Here is a 9,531-nt window from a genome sequence, read left to right on the forward strand (position 1 = left end):
TACCAGTACAGCAGGATAGACTATGGCGGTGCATTGGAGGGGGGAAGAAGAGAAGCCTGGTACCGGCTATGCATTAGTACAGGCAAGACATGACAGTGGCTTAGACTAGAGTGATAATGGCAAACACATGAGCAATAACTGCATTCAATCTATTTTAAAGGCCGAGGTGATGAACTCTGCCTATGGGATGGAGTCAAGGTATGAGAAGTGAGGAGCCAAGAATGGCCCCGAGATTTCTCATAAACGATAGAACAGGAATTCAAAATCACCTTGACTGTTCAGAAAAATGAAATGTAATAAGGATATATAAACGCAGCTCTAAAAATTCAACTTCAAAAATGCAGGATAAGGGAAAACTGGCTTTATGGTAGTCTGTGAGAAAATGAGCTAGGGGTCTTAGTGGAACTCAAATTCACCTTGCAATCAAAAGAGACTGCAATTTAATGGGGCGCCTGGGTGGCTCAGTCAGTTAAGGATCCAACTCTTGGTTGTGGCTCAGGTCATGATCTCAGGGTCATGAGATCAAGCCCCATGGCCAGCTCTGCTCTCAGTGGGGAGTCTGCTGAAATCTCTCTCCCTCAGCCCCTCCCCATCCCCCCTCGCTATCTCAAAATAAATAAATAAATCTTTAAAAAAAAAAAGAGCCTTTAAAATATAATAACTGAATTGAAGTGCCTGAGTTGAGAAAGATGATGCTTTCAGTATATTCCACATTATTCAGGCCATATCTGAAATCTGTTCCAACGCAAACACTCATAAATCTTTAAATCTACCACCTAGGAAAAGCAACACATGCTTGTAGTGGTCTCAGTGTGTGATGTGTATACAGTGCACTCCTCTCTTCAGAAGGAATCACAGAGAATGCCGACGTTTTAAAGTACCAAATGATAAACCACAACAGCCTTCCCTGCCGCTGAGTGCCTCACCAGCATGCTCTGCAAACCTGAGGGCTGGCTTGCTCTGTGAGTCCTTCCTCCCACAGGGCCCAGCTGTCCGTGCATCCACACTGAGTACCCAATTTGCCTTTGGACCCTCTTTTTCTGCGTAGGCAGGGAGGTCAGTGGAAGAGGGCAGTACCCACGTGTGTGTTCATTGTAGAAGCAATGGAAACACAAGAGCGGTCAACCAAGTCAAGAGACTTGAGTTCTTGGTGGGTCCCAAGCTTCAGCTTCACACACGACTTCAGGCAAGCGTCCTTCCCCTGCATATCACTGTCCTGGGCTGTAATGGAGCGAGTAACGACAGCCTCCGTGCCTCCTGGAAAGAGAGGCTCTCAAGACAAATGGGGTGTCCGACAATCAGCAGCCACCCAGGGCGCAGTCGTGGAGTACAAGACAGTATAATTAAGCCCTCAGGAGAAAAATGTGCTCTGAGCTCTCCAGAGAGAAACAGGAACGAGGAAAAGTAAATGAGAAAGTGGAAAAGGACACTGGGCAGGAACAAAAGTCCTTCCCCGGGAGCTCGTTTCAGACGCATCTCTCTCCAGGAACGTCAGTCCGAGGAAGCAGAGCTTTGAAACACACCAGCGGTAATGGAGTGCACGAGAGGTCACCGCCGGAGACCAAGGCGCATTCGGGGAGCCGCAGAAACGGGTGGTTTGCGTAACAAGAACAGATGGTTGCGCCAGGGCAGCGGCTCCCCTGTCCTTGCAGCCCACATTTATAATGCCGCGTGTAATGTCACGGGACGAAGATCAGAGGAGGAAAGGACAAGCACGTGGGCAGCCCAGGGAGACTCAGGAAAAGGTCCGTTGGGCAGCGTCAGGTAAGTCTGCACTAACACTCAGTCCCCCCACCCCCATTACAGACCCTTCCAGGCAACACATCTCCGACCCAAAGCCACTCTCTTTTGTCTCTTGTTCTCCGGACTGTGGGTATTTCGTTCCCACAGAAAGAGAAAAAGCCTTAAAATGTAAGAACCCAGAAAACCCGAAACCACTCTTCCTTTTAAGCAATTCCATGCCAGAGCCGCTAAGAACTATTTGGTCCACTGGTTTGATACTGAGAAGGTCGGCTGGCTGAAAACTATATTATTTTACCACTAAAAGGAACACAAGAATCTGGCAGAACATAAGGCCTTCCATTTCAAAGCATTTCCATTTTAAAGCAACATTACTTTTCTTCAAGACGGATATTTTATTTCTAAATGGCTGGACATGACCTTTACAAGTGTGTGGTTTCCGTCTGCCACTTAAAAAAATGTCATTCCTGCTTCTTATCCTCTTGTTTCTGTTAATCACTTTTTCTCTTTACACACTACATAATCAATAGGGACGTGTCCATTGCCTTTCTAGCTGATTTCTATTATTCCTCATTACGGCCTTTGCTCCAATTCCCTGCTTCCCACTGGGTATTAAATATTTAGACACCGAGCCTAAACCGTCCTACCCTTGCCGCTGTCAGGATGACTAGCCTATAGTTGTGTAATCAATTAGCCTGGCATCTGATCTCTGTTTCAAATGTCTTCTTAGAGGAAATTTAATTATGATTAATATCTTTTCATGACTTTGAAATTATATAGGCATGATTCCTTACTCAGTCATGCTTGTTAAAAATCATAAATCAATTTATTTTATTCCCTCTAGGTATGAGGAGACCTTTCCAATTCTGACTGGATTTTAACAGTGTAAAAAGTCCGGTAGACATTAGATGAATATACCTTTTTTTTTTTTCCTTTCGTTGGGAAACCCTTTTGGTAATATCTTCCTGGTTGAGAGATTTAGGGAGGTTGCAAAGCAAGCCATACAAATGCAATTTAAAGAAAGCATTCCATAATTAAACAGAAAGATATCTTCAGACAAGAATAAAATTTAGATTGCAAGCATACCTTGCTTCGTGCAAGGGATGTATTTCTGGAAAGCTGGAGTAAATCAAATTTTTTTATAAATCAAATATCTTAAATAAATTCAGAAAAGTGGTTATTAATAGAAATAATCCTGGTGGCAAATCCCCCTGCGAAGTGCAGGATCTGTTCCTAATGAAAATATATACCTCTCCATTTAACGGTTTTAAATTTGGATTTTGGTGCTGAATTTTCCAAAAGTGGAGCACACTGACATGTAGATTTTGAAAGTGCTTGGAATATCTATCCTGCCTTATCAAAAGCTTTTTATGACCCAAAGTAACTGTAAAATCCCAATAGCAAAATTTGATCTTTACCATACCAACTGCGCGTGTATTCCCGTAGCAAACACCCATCCCCTTTCCTGTCCTAGGAAGACTTCTCCAAAACTTGGAAATAAGGCAAAAAGGTGACCGCATGCCCTTTCAATGTCATTGGAGCATGGCCAACAAGCCCCCACCGGACGAATTCTCCAGGAGAATATATTTTTAACTTATTATACTATTAATTAGGGCCTACGTTTCTGTGATGTTACGTTAACTCATGTATTTTTGCAAAGGTATAGAAGAGATGCCAAAGACTGTCTATTCAAGAAGATGACACCAAAGGTTATGGCTTATTGATTATTAGCCAGTTTTATCTCTAACACAGCAAACTTATCGCAGCAAATCATTCCTCAATTCTCTTTTGAACCACCTTTACCTCTCTGCCAGTAACCTTCTTAATAGATTAAATAAATATTTGACACAAACTCATTCTTATTCTGGATGAGAGTCATGTTTTAATTTTCTGAAAATTATACTTTGACACCTACCCTTACTTACTTCCGAGCCTTTTTTGTAGTTAGAGGTCACCACACAATGGAGTCCCAGTCTATCAGATACAAGTAGAGAAGTCTGATTGGAGTTTCTGGAAAAATTTTTCACCCCTGGTAAAAGACCATTCCAGCTGGCCCTACCTCTTTCCTTGCCTTTTGCCTTGATTGCCAGGAAGTCTTCTGGAGTTGGGGCAGCCAGTCTTGCTCCTGAGAGGCAATGAGAATAAAAGAAAGGCTAAGAAACGGAACATGGCAGCCTGACATCATGGAGCCCAGGAAACCAGAGCGGCAGTCATCAGCCTCTAAACTTATGTGAGAAAAATGAATTAACTCTCATTTGTCCAAAACAGTATAAGTCAGGTTTGATTCTTGCCTTCAACCAAACACATCCTTAACTGATAAAATCCTTAGTCTCGTCTCCGCTCCTCATTTTGTAAGGTACCAGGTTTTCAACCAGAAAAGCAAGCTCCACTCAAGCTAAAGGCTGCCCTGCAAAAGAGCACACTTTCCAGAGAGCTCACGGAGGAAGCTTAGCAATGCTTGAGGACAGTGTCTAAAAACAAATTCCTATTGTCTCCGCGTGTGATGAAAACAAGGAATAAGCTGCCTCAAGCATTCATTCCTCCACCCCCCACCACTCCAAACACCAAAGTTGATAAATCATAAAATAAGAGAACCCCTCCTCCCAAGGTCATTTCTTCAAAGGGTTTAAAGACCAGAGGAGTTCCCTGGTACAGCGACGGCAAACGGAAACGGTCCACAGTGGCCCTGCCAGGCCTGGGGCTGACCCTCCCCCCCATCCCCTCCCACTCACCCAGACTGGCCTGGACTGAGACCCAGCCTTGCCTCTTCCCTCATTCCCATTCCCAGAGAGTGGAGCCCAGGGGAACACGAATTGACCCTGAACATAACTGGACCCTGAGGAGTAACAAATGCGTAACTAGGGACACCCGGGGGGGGGGGGGCCTCAGGTCATGTTCCCAGGGTCCTGGGATCAAGCCCTGCAATGGGTTCCTTGCCCAGCAGGGATCCTGCTTCTCCCTCTGCCTGCCACTCCCCCTGCTCAGGCTCTCTGTCTCTCACTCTGTGTCTCTGTCCCTGACGAATAAATAAATAAAATCTTTAAATAAATAAATAAAATCTTTAAATAAATAAATACAAATGTGTTACCTAAACTCAACTCGAACCTGTTGACTGAAACTTTGCTTTCGTCTTACACTTGGGTGATCGGAGATTTTTCTTCCTTAGCTGCAGATTGTGTGCTTGAGGCTTATTCCTGGTTTCTCATCAAAAAGAGAACGCCAGGGTGCCTGGGTGGCTCAGTCAGTTAAGCATCCAACTCTTGGTGTCAGCTCAGGTCATGATCTCATGGGTGGTGGGATAGGCTCCCTGCTCAGTGGGGAGTCTGCCTGAGATTCTCTCCCTCTGCCCCTCCCCCCACTCACTCTCGTAGATAATTAAAAAAAAAAAAAAGGAGAATGCCAATTCCTTTGTAAGCATTTCTTCTAAATAAGGAACTTTTGCTTTATTTACCAATAAGAAGTTGTATTTGGCCTACAGGTAAGAGATCTGAGCCAGTCTGCTCTCTACCACAAGCTGAAAGCAAGAAAAGTAAGCAAGCAAGCAAGAAGGGAGGGAGGGGAATGACCCTATGTGGAAACAAGAAGGGAAGGAAACAGGAAACACACACACACACACAATCCCTTATTCTCTTTTAGTACTCTCTTAAAAAAAAAAAGCCAACTCTTTTCCATGTAAAAACTCATTATTCAGGAAACAAATGACCTGTAAAAATTGCCTGTTTCTTAGAGATTTCTCTGGAGCTTCTGTAGGCCCTCAATAATCTCCCCTGAAGCAGCTCCTGGAGAACTTTCTCAGGACGGGACATCAGCCTATTATGTGGATTTCCAATGGTCTTTTTGCCTGTTAATAGGATGGTGGGCACATCTTTTCTTTTGGTTTTTTTTCCTTTCTTTTTGACTCAAAGGTCTGAAATAGTCACTACCATTCTCTTACCCTTCCAATCCCCCATTCCCTCCACCCTTCTCTCCTTGATTCTTCTTCCAGACTCTTCCCAGAAGCAATAATACAACAACATGAACATTGCCTGGGAAGAGCCTTCAGAGTCTTTAGGCACAGATCATCATTAAATTGAAAGCAGGTTCTCCTGAGGCCCTATCAACCTGGCGTGGGAGTCTGGACAGCCCCAGCTGGCCACCACTGTAGACCCTGTGGAGGACACTGCCACACAATGGTCCCACCCTTCTGGTAGAGTTCTCCATCCCCAGGAGTGGATCTCCTAAGTCACCTGGCCACTTTTTTTGTCTTCTGATCTGAGTAACTAAACCCATGGATGGACCTAACCGGATCTTGCCATAATTGATAGAGCCGAAAAGCTGAAAAACGACCTTTGCAACCAAAGCAACCATGCCTTTGCTGCAGAAAATGCAAGAAGGTGAAGGGATGCACATTTCTGCTGAGGTTACTTCTGTGACAGGCATTCCTCAGAATGGAAGGCAGCCAAGCAGCAGACTCTGGTGCCTTTGGGAGACTTTGGGTAAAGTGTCCAGATTTCCTGCTCCTCCTAAAACAGATCTTCAAAAGGGCTCTAATAAGGGAGCACAAGAACAGCAGACACACATTCTCAACCGTGAAAACAGAGATTTAGAGGGTATTTTTAAGTTTCTTCATTGTACTTTTCTATATTGATTAATTTTTTATGGTGACTTAGCATTTTTGCCTAAATAAATAAAAACTTCGCTCTAAAAGTGACTACAAAACACATCCCTGGGCTAAACGGAACTGCTGCCTGGGTTCTCCGCCATGCTACTGATCCCTCCAGTAAGTGGATAAGTGAGGTCAAGGCTACTTGTGACGGTGACCCCAACCCTAACCCTCTCGAGACTCATTGTTGTTTTAGGAACCTGTGGGCTTTTGGGAAAATGGATCCTGTTTAAGCAAAAGGCAAAATCCTTCTCCAAGGATAATTATTTTGTCCAACTTTCACTTTGTACAAGTCTTTCTCGGAATTGACATTTCCCTGAGAGTGGCAAAGTCTTCAGCTCAATGTCAAGTGCAGCGAAGCCTTCTATTTTCCTTAAAGCAAAAAGGTTTCAAATATGTTTTACCATCCTGACAGCTGTGACAAATGGGACTTTAACTCAAATGGATTACAGATGGGCTTTCTGAACCACATAAAACTTCATGCAAATAAAGAATCACCAACATTTTTTTTAAATGTCAGCAATACTCATAGGGTTTTTTGACATTTGTTTCAAAAAAGAAAAAACAACAATTACCAGACTCCCCCCCCCCGCCTTTATTCATTACCTTTTTCATTTATTAATGGCAGTCAAGTGATGCAGGATGCATCGCAAGGAGGGGCCGAGGGAGAAGCCAAAGTCAGGAAAACCAGAAGACTCTTGACCAGGCAACAGTGGCAAGTCTACAGAATAGCCCCAAGCCCACGCCACGGACCTGCTGCTGGCCTAAAGAATGTATACACAGAGACCAGCACATTTTTCTTCTGCAGAAATAATAAATATTTTAGGCTTTGTGAGCAACGAATGGAGTCTCTGCTCCAATCCCTCGGCTCTGCCCCTGCAGCGTGGAGGAAGCCCTGCACTATGTAAATGAGTGGGCGTGGCTGTGTCAAATAACATTTCTTTACCAAAAAAAGAGAGAGGTGACCAGATTTGCAGACCCTGGGATTGAGGTGACTGGTATTTTTACAATACCATTTAGCAAGGAAAGGGTGCATGGTGCCGGGGGGGGGGGGGGGTCACAAAACAGAATTCCCCCAGAAGCTCCTGCTGCCAGCGGAGCTGGTGCAGGTTGGGAGGCCTCCTCTGGGACCAGGCGTTAACCCCCTTTTATTATTGGGTTGTAGAAAGAGGGGGCTTCCAGATGAGCAGCTGGAGGGACTGTCAGGAGCTTCAGCAGCTAACTCCAACCAGTAAAACAAGTTCACCAATATTTTAACAATTGATAGGGCCATGCGGGTAGACACCAGTTAGTAACAGCCTGTTTACAGCCTGGATTGCTGCGTTAAGATACCCCTCCAAGGAAAAGACTCAGAAAAAAATTCAAGTCTTTCACAGATGTGAGATTTTTTTTTTCTAACCACCCCCCAGCAAACCAAACAAAACAAAACAAAAACCTCCAAATGAAAATAAGTGACTCTTTGACAAGCAAAAAAGATTAAAAGCCATAAGAAGGCAATGTAATTAGTAAGTTCCAGGGTCACTTTAAAGTAGGAGGAGAGAGGAGGTACAATGAAATGCTTCCAATTGGCGCTAATTGCTTGGCTACACTGCTCAAGAATTGGGTGAGCATTAAAAATAGGAAGACCACAGTGGCTTGTGACTCTCTGGCAGGTGGGAATGCTGCAGAAATAATGCCCTGTGGAAAACTCTAACAGAAGAAGAAACTGTCTTGGAGGGTTCCACCCCCCAACCCTGGTGCTCAGGACCCTCTTCATCTACTTCCACTCTCCCAACACACACACACACACACACACACACACACACACACACACACACACACACCCAACTGACCTATAACTTCTGCCTCTCCAGATAAGCCCTCTCCCATCTACCATTAGCAAGTTATTAGCCAAACTAATTCAGACTGAAGTGTTCATGAATAACAATAGCTGCATGTCTTTACCTCTCAGATGTTGAAGAATTTTTAAAAACATGCTCTTAAGTGAGCAATTCCTTCCCCACGTGAAAGTTTCCATAATGGGGAGGATACGCATGGGGAGGAGCTCTGTCTGAAAACATGATATATTGATGACTGCCCATTCTTTCCTGGAAAAAGCAGACCCTAACTACAGCACGAGATTAAAAAGTTTTGATTTTTTTTTTTTTAATCGAAGGTCTTAAGGTCTTGTCCAGATAGCCAAATGTTCAGAACATTAGGAGCATACATGTTCCCAACCACTTCTGGCTTTTTTGAAAGGGCTGAATGTGAAGGAAACACACGACCGTGTGGGGTTACACTAGGACCACAGAAACCGACGGCAGAGCTGGGATTGTGCAGCTTGGGAAGCTTACAGGCAAAGACAGAGATCTTGCCTCCGTGGCCTCCTCCCCCAGGAAGGCTGCTGGCCCTGAAGGTCCCTCTCCTCCCTCTGGTGCAGAGAGAATACATCTCTGGAAGTTACGCTGCCCTTCCTGTAGTTCAACTTAGGTCAGCAGGCAGCCAGGAAGTTTCCTTTGCAACAATAGTGTCCACGATCTAAAAGAAATTGGAAAAGATTCTGCCAAAGCACGTGACTCATCGGTCACCCAAACGAAATGGAGGCAAGACCTGTGGCTTCCAGCTCCGAGCCCCACAGCCCCTACACTTTATCCTGATCAGCCCAACGCCACTCTCTTTAAACATACAAGCTGCATTTCTTAAAAATGTTGAGCCTTTAGCTGACCACATTTAATCAGAAGAAGGAATGCTAAGCCCCTGGCTCCGGGCACTTCCACAGCAGTGACCTTACAGGCACCCAGGGAAAATGTGCTGCTAGGGCCCTATTTCCTGATAAATGCAATGAAAGCCTCAGAGTTTGAGCTAATAAAATCTTCGCTAAAAACTCTCTCTCTGACCCTACCTGAAGCACTGTGGAGTGGTTTTAAAGCCTTGTGCAAAGCCTTTTCACAGAACCATTTAGTTGAGCTAAAGGGTTGGAGGTGGGGAGAGAGGTGCTTTTCCATTCCAAACCATGGGAGAGAGGTCGGTAAGCCTCTACCGGCGATGAGAATTAGAGGACTGGCTTCTCTGGCCAAGCACTAAAAATGGGGAGGAGACTGGGGTCGAGACTGGGCCCCTTGATAAAGTATGATAATCGCCACCAGAGGCAAGAGGATCTTTTTCTAATT

Source organism: Ursus americanus, chromosome 35, assembly GCF_024610735.1.
Source record: "Ursus americanus isolate L20-20 chromosome 35, mUrsAme1.1.p, whole genome shotgun sequence".
Taxonomy (NCBI): Eukaryota; Metazoa; Chordata; class Mammalia; order Carnivora; family Ursidae; genus Ursus; species Ursus americanus.